The following is a 20934-nucleotide window of genomic DNA, read 5'->3' as shown; positions in this document are numbered from 1 at the left end:
GAGACATCCCATAATCACGAAATAGTTTTTACTAGCTCCTGTCTATCAGACTTGCAAACAGATTTTTAAACATTGTGCATGCGAAAAAGAGAGAGGAGAAGGAAAGGCATGTTTTTTCCATAGAAACCATTTTGTAATCTGCTTCTGCTTCATTGACTGTTGGGTAATGAAAAATCTTGCCATGTGAAATAAATGTGTTTGTGCTTCATCATCTTAAATGTCTATGTAATATCCCATTGTGTTTGGGTAGAGTCATTATTTAGCTAATCCCTTAGTGCGTTTGTGTGTTTATACATATAATTGTGAGTGATATATGTTCATTCATTCTGCAGCTATTTATCAAGTAGCTGCTGTGGGCTGAGGTGCTCAGTATGGAGCAGGACAACCATGGATCTGCTTGTGAAGCTGATTTTGTACCAGGATACAAAAAAAAAAAAAAAAAAAAAGATTGTCCTCCTCATCCCAAAAGATGAAACTGGAGTATAGAGAGGGAAACTCTTTTTACCAAAACATCTTGCTATTTAGTGTTTGATAACTAGCACTTTTTTTCTTGTATGCTGTATCTCTGTTTCCTTAAGAAACCTTTAAAAAAACTAAATGTTTCTCAGCTTAGTGTAAACAGGTTTTAAGCACCCCCTATTCTCTTTTCTCTTTTGCCTCTCCCACAGTCTCTGCGTGTAAATAAAATATTCTTAAAGGAGAATAGCATGAGTGTCTCAACTTCCAAGTGGCTGGTGCTACTGTTGAACATTTGTACTAACTTTGTTGCAGTGCTGTGGGAGGGGATGTGGCCTGTATAATTTCTGCTGTTTTGTGAACATGAGGGCCTCTGTTTCTCTTTCTGGTTTTGGTGGGCTGGATATTGAGTCAGTCTTCCCTGTTTCATAGACATCCTAAAGAAAGGCATAGTTTCTGTGTGCAGCATAGACATTTGCAGTACCTGTTCCTTCCGCCTTGTTAGTGACATGGAACAAGCGAGTTCACCTCCAAGGCCAGGTCATGTGGTTAGGGAGAATGAGGTGGTGAACTTTTTTTTTTTTTTTAAGGTTTTATTTATTTATTCATGAGAGACAGAGAGAGAGAGGCAGAGGCACAGGCAGAGGGAGAAGCAGGCTCCCTGTGGGGAACTCGATGTGGGACTCGATCCCGGGACCCCAGGATCACGACCTGAGCGGAAGGCAGATGTGCAACCACTGAGCCACCCGGGTGCCCCAGCTGGTGAACTCTAATTGCCAGCTTGGTGTTAAGATCATTTCAAAGTAAGGACCAAACAGGAGAGGCCCTAGAAGTCCCAGGGGACCATATTTGAAAGACCTTGTTTCTTCCAAGGATTCCTAACGCTGATGTGCCATGAGCTTCTTATGGAGAGGAACACATGCATGTGATTTTTCCAACCGGTTCTGTGGATAATCATATGTGACCCAGTCTGATGGTTGTCGTTATCAGGAGGTGTGCTTGTTCTTTGCCTCGGAGTATTTAATTAGGTAGCATCTTGTAGTTGTGATATTATGGTGCCTGGAAGAGTTTCTGCACTCCAGAAAGTGAAGAATTTACTCCTCACTAGGTCAGCCTTGTTACAATTATTTTTGAGGTTCAGCTGCATTTGTTTTGATGTCAGCATGTCGTAAAAGAAAACGCATTCGAACATTTCAGTTTGCATCAGGGAAGCAGCGTGATACAGTGGAAGTGCACTGGGTTGTTAACGTTGAGATTTGGATTTTTGTTCCATAGCCGCTGCCTGCCGGGCCTGCGGTCTTCATACATTGCTCCAGACTGCTCTCTTCTCATCACGGAACGGAGTTCCTTTCCATTTCACCTTTCTGAGGGCTTGTCAAGCTCAAAAGTGGAGACTTGCATGAAGATTCTTTGTAAAATGTGAAAACCTGTGCAGAGCCCCAGAGGTGTCTTAAGAAGCCACACCCTGGCCTGTGCTTCTCAGTGAGCCACAGAGCTGATCCCTATAATATTTTTGTCCTGGCCATTTTATGAATCTTCAAAGCCTCTTTGAAAGAAACATCCTCCCCCCATACATCCAGATTTTTGTCCCCTGTTTTTGTTTTGTTTTTGTTTTTTTTAAAGATTTTATTTATTTATTCATGATAGTCACACAGAGAGAGACAGAGAGGCAGAGACACAGGCAGAGGGAGAAGCAGGCTCCATGCACTGGGAGCCCGATGTGGGATTCGATCCCGGGTCTCCAGGATCGCACCCCGGGCCAAAGGCAGGCGCCAAACCGCTGCACCACCCAGGGATCCCTGTCCCCTGTTTTTGAAAGCATAAACATCAAAACTGTCATGAGCGTTTCGTGCTTTCTCTGAACGCAGGTGTGCCCTCCGTTGTGGTGCTCATACACTGTGCGTTGGTCCTTACTCCGCTATTCCTGGATCACCGGAAGGACTGTTTCTCATCCTTGGAGGGTGAAGTCCTCCTGGACTTGGGCATGACTTTGCTGAGCAGCTCCTAGGTGCTGCCCTCCATCACAGCTTCTTGTCTGCCTTTCTCTGACGGAGTCTGACTCACTGAGAGCAGAGTGTGTCTCGTCCATGGCTGCCCCACTGGTCTCATATCCTGCGTCCATCCTTGCAGATGTTCATTGACCAAAGTGATGAGCGGAATTCAGTTCGACAAGTGTTGATTGGTGGGCCTCTGTTTTCTACCGTCCACAAATGTGGGTGGGGGCTGGCTTAAAAGTGCAGACAGCAGGCCTGCCCACCACGCCCCCTTGGCATGTTGCGGCTTCCCTTCCACCTGGGATGGTGAGACCACCCTCACTGTCACAATGACACAGGGGAGCTGCTGCACCCAGGCTGGACCTCTGTGGGCAGTGCCCACCGCACCCCTATCATAAAGGCGGTAGTTGTAGTTGAAATGATTCGGACTGAGATTATCACCAGGTTTGGGGCATATTATGTATCAGATGGACTTTTTATGAGCTGGCCTGAGAATCTAATTAAATAGAATGTTATTTTTTCTGCAAGATCACGGATTCAGATTCCAAACAACTGGCTCATTAGGAAAGGGGTATCTTTACACCAGTGTGAGTTTAGGAGCATTTATCTCTGATAGGGCAGGGGTCCAAGTGATACTCCAGTTGTGAGGATGAGATAGGCACAGGGGCAGTTAGAGAAAGTGCTCGCTACATGTCTCTATGTTGCAGGAAGCTGCACCCATCTGACTGCTTCTGTTTTTTGCTCTAGTTTAAGAGATTTGTGAATAAAGAGGAGTGACAGTTTCTAGTCTGGTGTACTTGCTTTACACTTTTAGCTTAGAGACCCCAAGTAAACTTTTAGGAAGGCATTGCTTTGAATAGTCAAAGTTAGGAAAGCAGATGCAGAATGACTGCCTCAAGGATTATGAAGCTTCTATGGGTGATTCGAAATTATAAGTGAACAGTATGTTGTAGTTCCTTTTTTTTTTTTTTTTTTCCATTTTTAAGAGTGAGTGAGGCCCCAAGCTTTCTTGCAGCCATTTGTAACTGAACGAGTCTGCGGTTATGTGATAACCACACCAAGGTGACAAGTTGCCAAGCTCCAGTAAAAGGGACCCAGTTATGTAGAGGTTGACATGTGGGTGTGTCCTTTCTGAATTATTCTAAAGAAGTTAGTTGTCAGCCCGACGTGACTACTTAAATGCAGATTTACAATTAAGCAACGTGGCTTGTAAAAGACAGGATCAATCTACCATCAGATCTTCATTGTCTGTAAGCCAGATGTCTTATATTACCTCTATGTTCAATGGGATTTTTTTCTTTAAGATTTTTCTTTAAGATCTCTTCTTTAAGAGAGAGAGAGAGGCAGAGGGAGAAGCAGGCTCCCTGCGGGGAGCCCGATATGGGACTCAATCCCAGAACCCCAGGATCACACGCTGGACCAAAGGCAGATGCTCAACCACTGAGCCACCCAGGTGCCCCCCAGGTGGGATTTTCTTTTGCCAGGAGAATTTTTAGAAGCATCTCCAGCAACTTTCATCATCGGTCAGGTTGATGTGTGTTAGGCTGCCGACAGGCTGAGCGTTCCCCCTTGCTAGGATTTTGAAGAAATTTGACAAATTCTTCAGTCTTCTTTTGGCTCACTTTATGGGACAGCTTGATAACCGGGCCAGAGTCTTATCCATTCACTATGCACCCACTTTCCATTTCTGGTTTTCTCTCCATGCAACTGGGGGTGGGATTAATGCAAATGATGTATAAAAGGAAAATTGTTCAGAGAAATTTGAAGTTCAGCTGAAACCGGATCATCTCTTGGTGCGTGGAGGTGATCTACGATGGAGGCAGATAGAGCAGCATCTGAACTGCCGTGCCGCCCTCGGATTCCGGGTCTGCGCTGGGAGGCCTCTGCTGGCATGTCATGACTGCCTGCCTTCTCCACTTGGAAGACGCCCCCTCCTCTGTCACTGTCACCGGGTCCAGGCAGGGGCCTTCCTCCTGGGCCTGCGGGGCTCCCCTGACGCTGCATAGCACTCAGCCCTGAGTGCACACAGGCTCAGAAACCACCTTCTTCCCTCCTTTCCTTAGAAACACGCACGTGCGGAGGGGGTTTTCTCTGCGGAGGGGGTTTTCTAGAAAAAGGAAGACGTTCCGTTGTTGTACTTGTACTTTGTATTTGTACAAAGCGAGGAGTCTTGGGAGCTGGGGAACAGGTTTGGCCTCGCCAGGGTGCTGCCAGCGTGGGCTTCGTGGGGGACCCACACCCCAAGAAGAAGGCTCCGAACAATGAGAGGCGTGAGGAGAAAGGCACCGAATGCTTAGAAGCATTTGAGGCCAACGTTCCCCGAAAGACCAGCATAAACAGGGTGAAAGGGGCTCTTGTGCCGGCGCTGGTGGGAATGCTGGAGCATCTGTCAGGGGCCGAGAAGGGAGGTTCTAGACTTGGGAGAGGGAGTGAGGGGAACTGGTAGTGAGAGGAGGAGAGGCCACCCCAGAGAGGAAGGCCACAGTTCCCGGCTGAGGCTACAGCTGGCCTCAGCTGGAAGGTTCCAGCAGGACGTTGTCTGTGAAGAGCCGTAGTGATCCTGTGGAAGCCCCAGGCTCCGCGTGGGGAGACTGTGGGGAGGGGGTGGGTAGCAGGGGGTCAGTATAGGAAGAGGGAAGGGCGGTTTTTATTGTTACCCCGGCGACCAAAAAGGATCGGCCTTCCTCTGCTCCGTTCCCTGCGCCTGGATGAATCTGACCAAGTTGGCCCTTAGCGCCCAGGTCAGAAGTCTAGGGGGAGGTGAATGTTTAACCGCATCAAGGACGGCGGGTAATCTCTGGTGCTCACGGGGCACAGGGCCATAAAGAAGCAAGAATCTGGAAGGAAGACGACTGCCAGGAAGATAGCCGCGTCTGTGGCTAGTCCCAGCCCCAGAGGACAGGAGTGTGGAGGCCCACCTTCCAGTGCGGCCATGGGTGGGCCTTCTGGGCGGCGCGAGTCCCCCTCTGGAAGCTATTTCTGGAAGATGCCTGGTGGTCTCTGAGAAGGAGGGCTGTGAAGGGCAAGGGCAGGAGCTCAGACTTAGGGCTCAGTACAGGAACTGCCCTTTCGAGGATGAAAAGTGACATCCTGGCTGGAAGTACCAGCCTGTCCCCTGCCTGCCACCACCACGCCGCTTCCACCGGCACCTGTGCTCACCTGGGGCCGCTACCCAGGGCCAGGGAAGCAGAGGCTCACTTGCTGACCACCCCCACCCCCCACCCCCAGAGCCCTTGGCACCCCTCTCTGGCCCAGCAGCCAGGCCAGGAGGCGAGCCTTGCCTCCTCCCTGGGAGGCCCGTGTGCTTGGCCCTCGTGGCCATGACCTCAGGCCCCCTGGCCTGCCCCTGTCCCTTCAGGACACCCCCCCCCCCCACCAGAGCGGCCCAGGACGGGCCTTGTGCTTGGGCCCTGGAGCAGGACCAGCCAGGCTCCCTGGGCCTTGATGGACCCACAGGCCCACATCTCGGCTTCCCGTCCACCCGTGAGGCGGATGTCAGTGCTTTCCTTAGACGCTCACTCCCGCCACGTGGTAAGAGCTCTGGATGCTTCTTGGCTCACTCCAACTGCGAGGTTTAACCCTGACTCACCCGGCCTGGCTTACCTGCGTCCGTGTGGACAGGAAGGCCCAGCCTGCACGCTCTGGGGCCGACGTTCCTCCTGCAGCACCAGCTCCTCTCCTGGTGCCTGGGACCCCCGTGACCCTGACCCGAGCCCCTACCCTGGAGATCTGAGCTTGAAGCCCCTGCCTTCTGGAAGCCTCCCTGAATGACCTGCCCGGCTTGGATCCCTCTCATGCAAGGGCTAAGCTGCCCGCTGATTGTCCTCCAGAGCACGCACACACACACGCGTTACATGTTGGTCGTTGTGGCGGCCCCGATGGAAGTCACTGCCCCGTGAGACGCGGACGCCTGGTGCCTGTAGCCACAGCTGCCTCACTCCCCATCCGCTCAGCACCGTCCCCAAGGTGCCGCTGATTTGGGCCGTGTGACCAGCCTGGTAAGCCGCGCTCCTGGCGGGCCACCCTCCAATGAGGGTCCCTCGGGGTTCAACCAAGTGCCACCTCCTTCATCACGCCCCCAGCACCCTCCCCCAGACCAGACACAGGGTTTGGTCCTGCAGACACGGCAACCCTACGGCAGCTGGAAGGCTCTCCGACCTGACACGTTCCACCCTCACCACAGCAACTGTTTGCTGGGTGCTTCGGTCTTGATTTCCAAGCTCAGGCGGTTTATTGGACAAATATTTACTGAGGGCCTACGTTGTGCCAGGCGGTGTTCTAGGCGCTGGGGAAGCAGGGGAAAGAACACGAATGGTTACCTGCCCTTATAGGAAGTGCTGCGTTCCGTGACGAGGAGGGCTCCCAGGCTGAGAGGGGAGGCAGGTCCCAAAGCAAATAATGCCAGAGTCTACACAGTGGACTGAATGGGTGACTCGATAAATATTTGTTTTTAAAATTCAGTATCTCCTTTCGTTGAAAGAAGGAAGTCAGGAAGGAGGCAAGAGGGAAAACAATTATCCGAGAGATTTCCGAAGCCGTCTTGGTTGTGCCGATGATTATCTTGAAGGCAGTAAGTGCTCAAGTGAAATCCTTTTGACCCACTTATTCCAGCAGAATTTAAATCTGAGGTGAATATTAACTCTAATTCTGCATCTAGTGACCTAAATGCATGAGGCACCGTACGCTTAGTTACGGGGTCTGACTTCCCTTTGCGGCTTGCACTTCCAGTATTAAAAATAGATAAGCCCTCTGAGCAGCAAGTCTGTCTTAATCAAATAAGGATGATAAGGGCTCCCCGAAACGCAAACCTGATGGGACAGGAGCTGGATCGTGTGCCGTTAGCTTGACACCATTGGGTTTGAGAGCAGTGAACAAGGCATATTATTCCGTAGACCAATGCAAGCCCCGTTCCTAGGGTTACAGATGATGGGTGATGTCCAGGCCCTCGAGGGAGGCAGGGAGGCTTCTGGCCTCGTGGCTGTGGGGAAAGAGGCACCTGTATCTGGCCCGGGGCTGTCATGAGCCCTGTTACAGCAGGTGGGAGCAGGGCTGGCCTGGGAAATAGTCCTGGCCGCCTTCTGTGGGCTTGGCGGTGTGTTGGGCTGGTTCCAGTGCCAGGCTTCCCTCTTTCTGCCTAAAAAGTATTTTTTCTAACCTAAAAATCAGGCAACTGAGATGGGCTTGAGGTCGGGTTTTTTTCTTAAGCCAGGTTTCCTAAGGGATACTGAACATGCAGTAAAACTCAGCCTGTCCACCTGTACAATTGGGTGAGTTTTGGAAGCTTCCACATTCCCTGTGTCCTTGCTGGCTGTCAGCTGGAGGTGGTTCTTAGCTTTGAGAGTCTGCCCATATCCCTCCGCTCGAGCCCTTTCATGGTTGAAATCAGCAACACGGGTTGAATTGTCCTCATACTCTGAATCTCTCTGACCTCCCCTTCGGCCTCATCCCAGCCGGAGAGAGTTCTCCTGGCTTATCAGGGCTCAGGAGACTCGATCGGCCCCCCAGGTGATCCAGGGTGAGCCCCCCTGAGACTCTGGGTGGAGCCCTTCCTTGCCTTTGCCTTACTTGTGGCCGTGGCTGTCCAGCTTGGCATTCTTTGGGTTATAGACACATCAGTCCAGTCTCTGCGTCTGTCATCACACGGTGGTCTCCGTGGGTGTGTCTGTGTCCAGATGCCCCCACTTTTTATAAAAACAGCATTTGTAGGGATCCCTGGATGGCACAGTGGTTTGGTGCCTGCCTTTGGCCCGGGGCGCAATCCTGGAGACCCGGGATCAAATCCCACATCGGGCTCCCGGTGCATGGAGCCTGCTTCTGCCTCTGCCTGTGTCTCTGCCTCTCTCTCTCTCTCTCTCTCTCTCTCTCTGTGACTATCATAAATTAATAAAAATTAAAAAAAAAACAGCATTTGTATTAGATTAAGGGTGCACCCCACTCCCGAATGACCTCATCGTAACTATATCTGTGAATACCCTGTTTCCCATAAGGTCACATTCTGAAATACTGGAGGTAGGATGTGGACGGATCTTTTGCCAGGGGGCACACAAACCAACCCATGAGGTGCTCTCCATCATACCTGCAGAGCACCTCCCCCCCGCTGTGCAAGGTCACATATCCGTAGGCTCCAGGCCTGGAGTGTGGACATCTTCAGGGGCCATTACTTGGCACCACACCATGGTCCTGTGATCGTGGCATCACTGTCTCTCCTGTTCATCCTCAGGTGTGAGTGACCTGCTTCTTGTCCAGGCTCTGTCAACTCAAGACAAATCTATAGTATCAGAGATGAAAAGCTAGGACCAGGGATGCCTGGGTGGCTCAGTGGTTGAGCATCTGCCTTCGGCCCAGGTCATGATCCCAGGGTCCTGGGATCAAGTCCCACATGGGGCTCCCCTCAGGGAGCCTGCTTCTTCCTCTGCCTGTGTCTTTGCCTCTCTCTCTGGGTGTCTCTCATGAATGAATAAATAAAATCTTAAAAAAAAAAAAAAAAAAGAAAGAAAAGAAAAAAACTAGGACCAGAGCCAGAGTTGCAGGTGCATTAGGTGGTTGGGGAAGGGGAGGTCTCCCAGCCACACAGCGGGGACAGTTTTAGAGGGATGCGGGTAATAGCACTGTGAGTGGTAGAGCGTGGTGGCTTCCTTCTTTCCCTCCGCTAGGCCGATGCCAGGGGCAAAGCTCCTGCTGCTGCTGCTGCTGAGGGTGTGAGCAGTGGAGTGTGCTGGAGTTCCGGGGGTCCTGACCCCATGGGACTCTCCAGCTCCTTGTCCCTGTTTGCAGGAAGGAAGGACATCCTAATTGTGCTCAGTCCCCACATGGGGAGATTTTTTTCTTTTCTTTTTTTAAGAGTGTGTGTGTGTGTGGGTGTGTGTGTGTGAGAGAGAGAGAGAGAGAGAGAGAGAGAGAGAGAGCATGAGCAGGGGAGGGGAGGAGGGAGAAGCAGACTCCCTGCTGAGCAGGGAGCCCAACATGGGACTCCATCCCAGGACTCTGGGATCATGACCTAAGCTGAAGGCAGACGCCCAACTGCCTGAGCCCCCCAGGCGCCCTGCGGAGGTCTTCTCTGACCCCATATTTCTTTTTTTAAATTTATTTTTATTTTTATTTTTGACCCCATATTTCTAACTGCAGCCCCTTCTGCCTGCCTTGTCTCCATCCAACGTAGGAGATGCTCTATTTGCTGGCTTCTCATCGGCCTCCCCTTCCTAGAATGGTAACTCCATGGGGTCGGGGATAGCTATCGGTTTTCCTCGCTCCTATACTCCTGTACTCGCAGTACCTAGAACATGGTATAGAAGGCTCCTAAAAATATCTGTTGAATGAACAAAGCCTCCCTCTCTACTTAATGATCTATGGCCTTGTGCTTGTTGAAAAGATGACAATTTTTCTGTTCTCAAATGTTATTAGAAAAATGTTATTTGAGTAAGATTGCCTGAAATATGAAGAAAACCTTAAGGAAATGTTGTCATATGCCAGTCTATGGAGTTTTTTTTTAAGGGTACGGAAATACTCGGTAGGTCTGGAAATAAAAAAATAAAGAGAAAAACAGCTCTTTCAATCCGTAGAGCTGGTATTCACAACTATTAAGTGGTTTGAAAATGTTAAGTTGGGGGCTTCATTTTTGATAATGGCTCAGTAGTTTGGAAGTCAACTAGAAAAGGTGGACAAAATCTTTAAAGATATGCGAGGCCATTGGCTGAGGTCTGGAGAAGATGGACACTTGACGTTTGGGGTCGTTTTGTACCTCTATGTTGGCCAATTTATGGATGAAGCAGTGACCAAGCTAAATAACATGTCTCTAAGGCTAAGAACTTAAACTTGGGATATAAAACCTATAAGAGGGACACCTGGGTGGCTCAGTGGTTGAGCATCTGTCTTCAGCTCAGGTCATGATCTCAGTGTCCTGGCTTCAAGTCCTGCATTAGGCTCCCTGTGGGGAGCCTGCTTCCCCCTCTGCCTATGTCTCTGTCTCTCTCTGTATCTCTCATGAATGAATAAATACAATCTTAAAAAAATATCCTATGATAGAAAACCCTGGAAAACATCCCAGACTTTGGGTTGGGACCCAAAAAGCTGCTCTATAGAAATACAGGTGACCTGGAAATCGATCAGCTTGCTCCCGAGCTGAGCCCAGTTCTAACTCATCTCAATCCTTGAGGCCGGGTGAAGGTGGTCCCAGATTGCTGGGACCCTGGCAGATGCCAGCAGGAACAAAGCATCATCCCAGGCCTCTATTTCTAGGAACAAATTCTCAAAAATAGGTAGTCATCACTTTGAAGTTGCATATGCAGGAATTCCAATGACCACAGTTAGTTAAATACCACTAGGCTCCATACAACATGGCTCAGGTGTTCCTGACCAGGTGCCAGAACCAAGTGTCTGCGGGAAGTCCTCAAATCACTATACAGATAACAGATGTGTATGAGAATCAGCGGTCAATCCCGTCTTTCATCTCAAAATCGGCCTATGATTGGCCCTGTGCATCTGTCATTCAGTTCACACACAGGCGACCCCTCGTCTCCCAGCAACAAACCCAAGTGAAGTTTTCTAGCCCTGGAAAAACTCCAGTGAGGACCGGTGCAGGTGCAATGAAGAAAAAGGTACAGCAGATAAAAGAATGGCGGCAATGCTGAGAGTAAGATTAGAATCAAACATAAATGGAGTCACACGACAAACGGCCGGCAGTGGGGTTGCTGCCATTGGAAGACTGGATGGGCAGCCAGAGGCACCTGGTAAAAGTGACTTATCCACATACGGAAAGATGGAGAGGTCCCAGAAAAGGTGATCCTAGCACAACACTTCACATGAGAGGAGGTCTCCACGATACTTCACAACATTGAACATGAGATAAATGCTGGAAGCCAGCCCAACTTAGGAGTTGAACAGTTTATGAAAGCATAGAAAAGATGCTCACTCCAAATTGTGAGTTATACCATGAGAGGAAGGCAAGCACAGATCATGCTACTCTTGGTGAGTTTTTTGCAAGGAAATGAAACACTCGGATTTCAGTGTTTCTAATGTTTTAAATTACTGTACTAAGTACATAAGTACAGGACTATGTACTGTACTAAGTCCATATTAGTTTTTTATTGTATTTTTTGTTCCTCTGTTCATTTACAAGTGATAATGAAAGAGTTTTTAATGTTTTGCCAAAAACTTTTAAAGGGCATGGTGGTAATTTTCACTATTGATTAGTAAAATCACTTTACACAATTTTTGCCCACATGATCCTTTTCATGGTCAGGCATGACTGTTTGTACAGAATGGCACACACAAAACCAACCAAGCATGTGAGGAGAGAAGACCTCATGAACCAGAGAAATGATAGATGATAGAAACAGACCCACAAGACTCTAAATATTAGGCTTATAAGATATAAACTTTAAAATAACTTGCTTACTTTATTCAAGGTAAACAACAAGGTTGGGAATTTTGGTAGAGCACTCGAAATTATATATTTAGAAAGGATTTTTTTAAAAGATTTATTTATTTATTTATTCAGAGAGAGTGAAAGAGAGGCAGAGACACAGGCAGAGAGAGAAGCAGGCTCCATGCAGGGAGCCCGACACGGGACTCAGTCCCAGGTCTCCAGGATCATACCCCGGGCTGCAGGCAGCACTAAACTGCTGTGCCACTGGGGCTGCCCTAGAAAGGATTTTGATTTGAAAAATACCCAAGTAGAAATTACAGGAGTAAAAAATACAAGAACTGAAACTATGTATTCTGTAGATAGATGTAATAGCAGAGTAGGAACAACTGTTGGAAGAATTGTGGAATTAAAGATAGGTCAAAAAATATCTAAAATGAAGCACAAAGAGAAAAGAGGATGGAACACAAATATAGAGAACTCTGTTGTATATATAATTGGAATCGTAGGAGGCCAAGTAAGAGAGGATGGAGCAGAAGCAATATTTGCAGTGATACTGGTACTGATACTGAAGTCTCTCTAATACTGATGAAAGATATCAGGTCACAAATTCACAAATTCAAGAATCCTGCAGAATTGCAGGCAGAATTAAAGACAAAACCAAAAAAATCCATGTCTACACACTATAGTTCAATGGCTAAAAAACAAAACAGAGATATCTTAAAAGAAGCTAGAGGTTAAAAACAATTAAAAAAAAACATTACTTTCAGAAGAGCAACAAGTCAGAAATCATTTCTTAACCAAATTCTCAGATTTCTCAACTAAAAGCAGAGATAATTTTCTCATCCAGAAGACAATGAAAAGATGTCTTCAGCATGCTAAAAGTTGATCTCCCCCACTCGCCCAGGAATACAAGGTTAGTTTAATATTTGAGAAGTAACCAGGCACCAGAAAAATATGAAATGCTTGGGGATAAAAATGCATGCAGTGTGCAATGAAATCTACAAAACATTGCTGAGAGAAATTTTTGAAGACCTAGACCTAAAAAAATGGCAAGTTATACCATGCTCTTGAATCAGAAGACTCAATATTGTTAAGATGGTAATTATTCCTAAAGCAATCAACATATTCAAAGTGATCAAAATCGAATCTTGGCAAACCTTTTTGGCAAGCCTTTTTAACAACTTGATTCTAAAATTATATAGGAATGTAAAGGACCTAGAGCAACTAAAACAACCTTGAAAGAGAATACAGTTGGAAAACTTAGACTCCCTGATTTTAATGATTATTATTGAGCTACAGTAATCAAGACAGTGTGGTATTGATATGAAAATAGACAAATGGAACAGAATAGCAAGTTCAGAAATAAATTTTATGTGTATGGTCAGTTGATTTTCAACAAAGTGCTAAGTCATTTCAATGGGGGAAATAATCTTTTCAACAGTGCTGGAACAATTGAATAACAATATGCAAAAGAACAAATCTTGACTCTTATCAAACACCATATTAAAGAAGAGGAGGAGGTGGTGGAGGGTGAGAGGAACTTGAAATGTGTCATAGATCGAATTGTAAGAGTGAAAACTCTGCAACTCCAAAAAGAAAATATGGAAGAAATCTTAGTGATTTGGGGTTTGGCAAAGATTTCTTATATATGATTCAAAAAGCATGAACTATGAAAAATAATAAGTTGGATTTCACCAAAATTATAAACTTTTGCTCATCAAAAGACACAAGAAAATGAAAAGGAAAGCCACAGACCTGGAGAAAATATTTGCAAAGCATTTATCAAAGGACTTATATCTGAAATCTATAGAGTTCTTACAATTCAATAAGAAGACAAACCAATTAAGAGTTTTTAAAAAAGATTTTATTTATTTATTCATGAGAGACAGAGAGAGAGGCAGAGACACAGGAAGAGGGAGAAGCAGGCTCCATGTGGGGAACCTGATGTGGGACTCGATCCCTGGTCTTCAGGATTGTGACCTGGGCTGAAGGCAGCGCTAAACTGCTGAGCCATTCAGGCTGCCCCCCAATTAAGAATTAAAGCAAAAATGAGCAAAATATTTGAACAGACTCTTCAACAAGGGGCATCAGATGGCAAGTAAGCACATGAAAAGATGTTTGGCATCATCATCATTAGGGAAATGGAGATTGACAGCAGTAGATAGCAGTGAAGAAGTAGAGAGATATCACCATACACCAACTAGAGTGACTGAAATTAAAATTTAAAAGACTGACAACTATGGCTGAAGATGTGGAACAAGGACTCTCCTACACTTATGATAGGAACATAAAATGGTGCAGCCACTTTGGAAAACGTTTTGGCAAAATGATACCACTGGCATTATTATTATTAAAAAAAAATGTCACATACCTGAGGAGCACCTGGGTGGCTCAGTCAGTTGAGCGTCCAACTATTGATTTTGGCTCAGGTCATGATCTCACGGTTGTGAGCCTGAGTCTGCTTGCGATTCTCTCTCTCCCTCTTCTTCCCACCTCTCTCCCTCTCTAAAAAAAAAATGTAAAAATCATAAACCTGAAAGAAGTCAAATCAAAAGCTTCCATGCTGTATAATTCCAACCATATGACATTCTGAAAAAGGCAAAACTGCAGAGGGGTAAAAGGATCAGTGGTATACCAGGGGCTGGGGGAAGAAAGGGATGACTAGGCAAAGTATAGAGGACTTTTAGGCAGTGAAACTACTCAGTATGATACTATCATAGTGATACATGTCATACATTTGTCAAAACCCAAAGAATGTACAATAAGAAAAGTAAACCCTAATTTAAACCATAGACTTTAGTTAATAATAACATAGTGATGTTACTTATCAGTGGTAACAAAAGTACCAGGATGTTACTAACAGGAAAATTGTTTAGGGTGTGTGTGTGTTGCGGGCATACTATGGAAATTCTTTGTACTTTCCACTCGGTTTTAATGTAAACCTAAAACCACTCTAAATAATAAAGTGTATTAATTGAAAGTCAAATTTATAATGTATATATCATATACCTAAGAATAAATCTAGGAAAAAGTGTGCAAGACCTCCACTCAGAAAACCAGTGGCATTACTGACAAAAATTGGACATAGCTCGAATGAATAAATGGTTATACCATGTTCATGGAGGAGACATGCAGTATTGGGAAGGCATTGGTTCCCTTTGAGAGGCTTCATGTGCCATGGAAGGGTAGCGCTATCTGAAACCAAGCACATGTAGGAATCTTGCAGGTGTCAGCTGAACAGTGTGGACTCACTGTTTAAACACAGTTTAAATGGCCTTGAGACCCCCAGGTACACCCCCTCCCAGGATGTCATATGGTGCATTTCATGAACTTTACAGCAGAAGTTTCCTTTTTTTTTTTTTTCTTAAACAGATTAATCTTGTTCCCTTAGCATTCTTGTCACTATAAGTTGCGTTCTCCTTGTTTCTTTAGAAAAGCTCCACACCAACCCTTTGCCCTAGAGACACTGGTGGTGTGGTGTTCCTTTTATAGGCTAGTTCCTTAAAATGATTTGAGGGTTTTTTTGGTAAGCAAGGGAATAATGTTCATAATTTAGTACGAATGTTAGATTCATTCAGTTGATCTTTATTTGATACTTGCCTTGTATAGTAGAGGACAGTGGCAGACATGAACTTTACCTTAAGTTCCAGATCCTTTGGGCAGGATGGCAGTAGTCAGTACCTGGGACGTGAGCTGTGGGGGTGTGGAGGACAGACAGGAGGGTCTGGGAAGGCTTTTGGAAAGAATTGGTATTTGAGCTTCCCCTAAAATGTGTGAGGATGGGAGGCATTCCAGCCAAAGAACCAGGATAAGGTATAGAAGCTGGTAAACCTGAGTCAATTCTAGCAAATGATGCATGGTTTATTTTGGCCAGAATGCAGGGTTTGGAAAGGGAAGGGAAGGAAAGATTGATTCCTTCAAGATCAAATATTTACTCCACTCCTCCTTTATGTCAGGTGTGGGTCTAAGCACTGTGGATACACGAACGAGCAAACACCCACAAAATCCCCTTTCAGAGCTGGCTCCGACAGGGTCAGATGGGTGATGAGCACGGTGACTGCAGACGTGGCTTGGTGTGCTAGAGGATGCTTAGTGTAGGGGAAACACGTGTGGAGCAGGCGAGCGGGTCAAGAGCACCAGGGAGGGTGGCCGGGGCTGGCCAGGGGTGGCCAGGCTGAGAAGGTGACGTTTGAGGAAGGAATGGAAGGTGAGGGTGGCTGAGCAGACACCAGAATGGGAAGTATCCTGGCAGAGTGAGAGGAAGAACACGAGGAAGTGTGACTGTAGAGGAATGTGGAGGAGAGGAGGAGGAAAAGGACATGAGGTCCCAGAGGACAGGTGGCAGCAGGTCACTGTGGAGACCTTGAGGGCATGGTCAGGTGGTACTCTGTGCGAAAGCAGCCTCGGGGGAGGGGACCTCTGAGTGCGAGGGTGGGACACTTTGAGCTGTTAGAGGCTCCCCCTTGCTGTCACCAGGACCACGGACAGAAGCTGCAGGCGGGTCCTGAGGCTGACGGGGCTTCCAGAGGGCCTGAGGGTATGCTGCTCCGGCCAGCAAGGTGGCATGGGTCAGGGGGGAGCCCTGCACCTCTGGCGGGTCAGGGAAACCCCAACTTGGGGTCCAGCCCTGCCTCCGAGTAGCCACGTGCCCTTGAACGATGCTTGTCTTTGGTCTGTCCCCTTACCTGCAAAAGCAGGTATTTGGAACCCGGAGGCAGTGGGGGGGTGGGGCGGGGGGTATGATCAGGGCTGTCCTGGAGGACGCACCTGGCAGTGAGATCCTGCGGGGAGGGAGACAGGTGGCGAGGGGGCCCTTAGGGAGGCTGTTGCAGGGGTCCGGGCAGGGGGAGCGGTGCCTGCACTGGGCTGGAGACGGGATGGGTGCAAGTGACTTGAGAAGAACGCATGTGGGCTCTCAAAACAAACAGCAAACAAGGCAGACAGTCCAGAGGACCCAAGGCTGTAGCTCTGTGCAGACGTAAAAGAGCAAGGTTACATCAGGGCGTGCTGGGTGCAAGGCACGGTGACAGCTGCTCTTGGCCTCAGATGTGGCCTCTTGCTGGCAGGGTGGCCGCGCGCAGCCTTCTGCATATAAAGCATCGTTGCTCTGACAGGTTCCAGCGCCCGGCGCAAGCGCAGAAGCAATTACCCCAGAAACAGGACTGGCCCCCGCTTCAAATCCCCAGCGCTGGGTCTTATGAATAAACCCTTTAGGTCTCCTCGTTCTCTTATTTTCATGCAGAGCTTTACTTTATAGCAGAAAATTGCATTTTTTTCCCCTTCAACAGAATGCTCCTGTGCCCTTAGCATTCGTGTCTGCGGACGTTGTATTCTCGTTCCGTTAGTAAAGCATTTGTTCTGCGCCGGCGAAGGTCCTGGGTTCACCGTGACACGTGTGAGCTAAAGGTCTGAATTGTGTCCAGCTGCTTCCCAACAGCGTGAGGTGGGTTTCATTTGTGTTTTTTCCCCTCCCTTCTTGTTTGGGAATATACAGAATAATTATGTTTTCGGCCTTCGGTGTGCCGGTGAATAGGAATCGAAGCTATGTAGCCCTGGGAACCTCCAGTTCCAAGTTGGACAAGCCTTTCCAGCTGGCGCACTGACAAACTGAAGGCCTGGAAGTTGCCAGAGAGGCTCGAGCCTGCGGAAGGTCCCAGCTTCCGAAGGTGGCCTGGGACAGTGCGCCTGTCCCCTCCACGGAGGCCTAGCGAGAGGGACCTTAGTACCAAAAGCAGGTATTCACGCCGCTTCTATGTTCCGCTCAAAAACAGGAGGAGAGAGGGAAATGTAATATCATCCGAGACAAGAAGCTGCGGAGGTGACTCAGGTGAAAAAGAAATGACCACAGATCGGGGTACCTGACCCCAGACCAGATCCTGTAGGGGCGGGGAAATGCTCTCCAGGGCATAAGCCGGCCAGCCGACAAACTTTGACCATGAATCACGGAGTAAAGTCTGTGAAATGAACTGCAATTGATAAGTGTACTGGGTGATAAAAGAGAATATCCTGATTCTCAGTGAACGCACACGTCGCTCAGTATTGAGGGAGATGGGCCATGCTTCACACGCGTGTGCACGCACACGTTCTGTGGCCCCTCACCCGTGAAGACAAGCGAAGGACAAGGCGGGTTGGTAGAGACATCATCATAATGGGATAGAGGTGAAGGGTATGTAGTGTTCTTTGGGCTAATTTTTTGTGTAGGTGCAGCTTCCTGCAAGTGAAGTTATTTCCAAATAAAAAGTAAAAAAAAAAAAAAAAAAAAGCAAACAAACACAAAAGATGGTATGCACGTTAGATGTCCCAGCTACATTTATAGCCTTGTTTGGATTCTGAGAGCTGCAGATCAGAAAAGAGGAGCTCTAGCTCACATCCTCTTCAAGTGATCACTCCTAACTTACGTCCCTTTTAGAACTCTATTAAAATGAAAAGAAAAAAATTTTTGAGATCATTGTAGATGCACAGAGAGGTGTAAGAAATAATACAAAGAGAGCCCCAGTACACTTCACCCGGTTTCCTCTTGCAACACAATAGTGCAGCATCAGAATCAGGGGATCAGTGGGAGTCTCAGCGGTGACATGGCCAAGATACAGGATGCTTTTATTACCCAGGGGGGCCTCCCACGGATACAGCCACGCGGATCCCTCCCACCCCTGCCTCTTCCTCGTCTCTGGCAATCCCGTCGCCTCCATTTCCATCACTCTGTCATTTCAGGAATGTTATACGGTGCGTCCTGGGGTATGTAACCTCTGGGAATTGGCTTTTTTTTTTTTTTTTTTTTTTTCTACTCACCACGATTCCCATGAGATCTGTCCAGGTTGTTGGGTGTCACTGCTTGTTATTGCCATGGTGTGTTCCATGGTACAGACGTTCTGCAGTTTCTGGACCATGCACCCACCGAAGGACATCCGGGTAGTTCCCGGGTATGGGTTATGATGCGTAAAACTGCTGTGAGCATTCGTGGTCAGGGTTTCTGTTTTTGTTTGCAACAGCTCCACTGAGATGCAGTTTACGTATCATACAACACTGGCTTGAGTGTGCAAAACATTCCATGGTTTTCATTCTGCTTATGGGATTGCAGCACCATTTACCACAATCTAATTTTAGGACATTCTCATCGCCCCTGAGAGGAATCACGTCCCCAGTCCCCATCAGCAGTCACCCCGTTTCCTCTCCCCTGCCCCCGCCGTGCCCCGTCTAGCCCTGGACAACTGCAGATCCACTCTCTGTCTCTATACTTTGCACACACTGGACATTTTGCGGAAATGGAATCCTACAATATGTGGTCCTTTGTGACTGGCTTTTTCCCTGTAGCATAATATTTCCCAGGGTCCTTCGTGGAATACCATCAATCATGCCTCAGTTCTTTTTATTGCCAAAAGTACTATATAGATAATGTAGTACATTGTGTATAGTGCCTTTTATGTATCCTATAATCAGTTGATGAACACTTGGATACTTTTCACGTGGGCTGTGATGCATGAGGCTCCCAGGAACACTTTAGATACAAGTTTCATGTACACGTAGGTCTTCATTGTTCTAAAAGTGGAATTATCCCTGGGTCACATGGTGACTCTGCTGACTTTCCCAAAGAACTGCCAAAGTGTTTTTCCAAGGAGCTACATCATTTTACAGTCTCACCAGCAGTGTATAAGGATTCCGGTTTCTCCGTGTCTTCACCAAGTCTTGTGATTGTCTTGTTGATGAAAGAGCCATCCTAGCAGGTGTGGAGTGCTAGCTCACCATTGTTTGGCCATTTGTAACATTTTCTTTGGAGAAATGTCTAATCCAATTCTTTGCCCTTATTTAAGTTGGGATATTTTGTCTTTTTACTGTTGAGTTGTAAGAGTTCTTTATATGTTCTGGATACAAATGTCTTCGATGATCGATCTACAAATCTGTTTTCCCATTTGGTGAGTTGTCTTCATGTTCTTGCTGGTGGGTTTATAACACAAAGATTTCAAGTTTTGATATCAAACTTATTTTTTTTCTTTCGCCACTTTTGGTGTGTATACAGGGTTTTGTGTGACATAAGTTTTCGTTTCACTGAGATAAGTGTCCAGGAGTGTAACTGCTGAATCATATGGTAGTTGTATGTTTAGCTTTATAAGAAATGGCCAATTGTTTTCCAAAGTGGCTATACTGTTTTTTGTTCCCTCCAGCAATATCTGAGTGATCCTGTTTGTCTGCATCCTTACCAGCATTTGGTGTTGGTGCTATTTTTTATTTTAGCCATTCTGATAGGTGTGCAGAGATATCTCATTGTGGTTTTTGTCTGCAAATCCCTGGTGGCTAATGATGCGAAGCATCTTTTCATGTGCATGTTTTGCCATCTGCTCATCTTCTTTGATAAAACCCCTCTTCCTGTCTTTTACTCATTTTCTAGTTAGATTTTTATTTTTTTATTGTTAAGTTTTATTGTTATTTTATATATTCAAGATACTTGTTCTCTGTCAGATATGCAATTTGCAGATATTTTCACCCAGAATGCTCTTCACAGAATCTTTTACAGACCAAATATTTTCCATTTTGATGAGGATCAATTTCCTTAGGGATCACACTTCTGGTATCAAGCCTAAGAACATTTTAGGTAGCTGTAGATCCTGAAATTTTTCTGATGCATTTTTTCCTAAAAGTTTTATGATTTATATGATGCTACATTTAAGTCCATGATCCACCTTGAGTTAATTCTTGTGTAAGACTTAGGTTTGAGATTTGGATTGACATTCTTTTTCTTTTCTCTTTTTAAATGGATGTCCACTTACTCCAGCACCATTTGTTAAAAGGCTGGCATTCCTCTATTGAATTGTTTTATTTTTGTCAAAAGTTTGGTATATTTGTGTGGGTCTATTTCAGGGCTTCCTAGTCTGTTCCCTTGGTCTATGTGTCTGTCCCTTCACCAATACTACACTGTGTTGATTACTGACTGGGTCTTAATATTAAGTAGAGTCATGTCTCACACTTTATACTTCTTTTTCATGATTATCTTAGCCTTGCTAGGGCATGTGCCTTTCCATTTAAATTTAAGAGTAAGCCTGTCTATGTCTACAAAATATCTTGCTGGGTTTTTGATAGAATTATATTAAACCCATAATTTGGGGAGAATTAATATCTTTATTGTTG

General features: G+C 46.6%; 1 protein-coding gene across 12 annotated transcripts in view; it reads left to right on the top strand.

Moving 5' to 3' along the window:
• Positions 1-20934, top strand: part of PPARA (peroxisome proliferator activated receptor alpha) — a 72950-nt gene that overhangs the window by 1582 nt on the left and 50434 nt on the right. For 6 of the 12 annotated variants that reach the window (XM_072843522.1, XM_072843526.1, XM_072843516.1 and 3 more), the window contains exon 2: positions 17103-17257. The exons of the other annotated variants lie outside the window; for them this stretch is intronic. The gene's annotated coding sequence lies outside the window, so the exon portion shown is untranslated. The remainder of the gene's footprint in view (positions 1-17102; positions 17258-20934) is intronic. 12 annotated transcript variants of the gene reach the window in all.

This window comes from Canis lupus, chromosome 11, assembly GCF_048164855.1.
Source record: "Canis lupus baileyi chromosome 11, mCanLup2.hap1, whole genome shotgun sequence".
NCBI lineage: Eukaryota > Metazoa > Chordata > Mammalia > Carnivora > Canidae > Canis > Canis lupus.
Note: the sequence above shows the minus strand (reverse complement) of the source record. Positions and strands in the feature narration are given on the sequence as shown.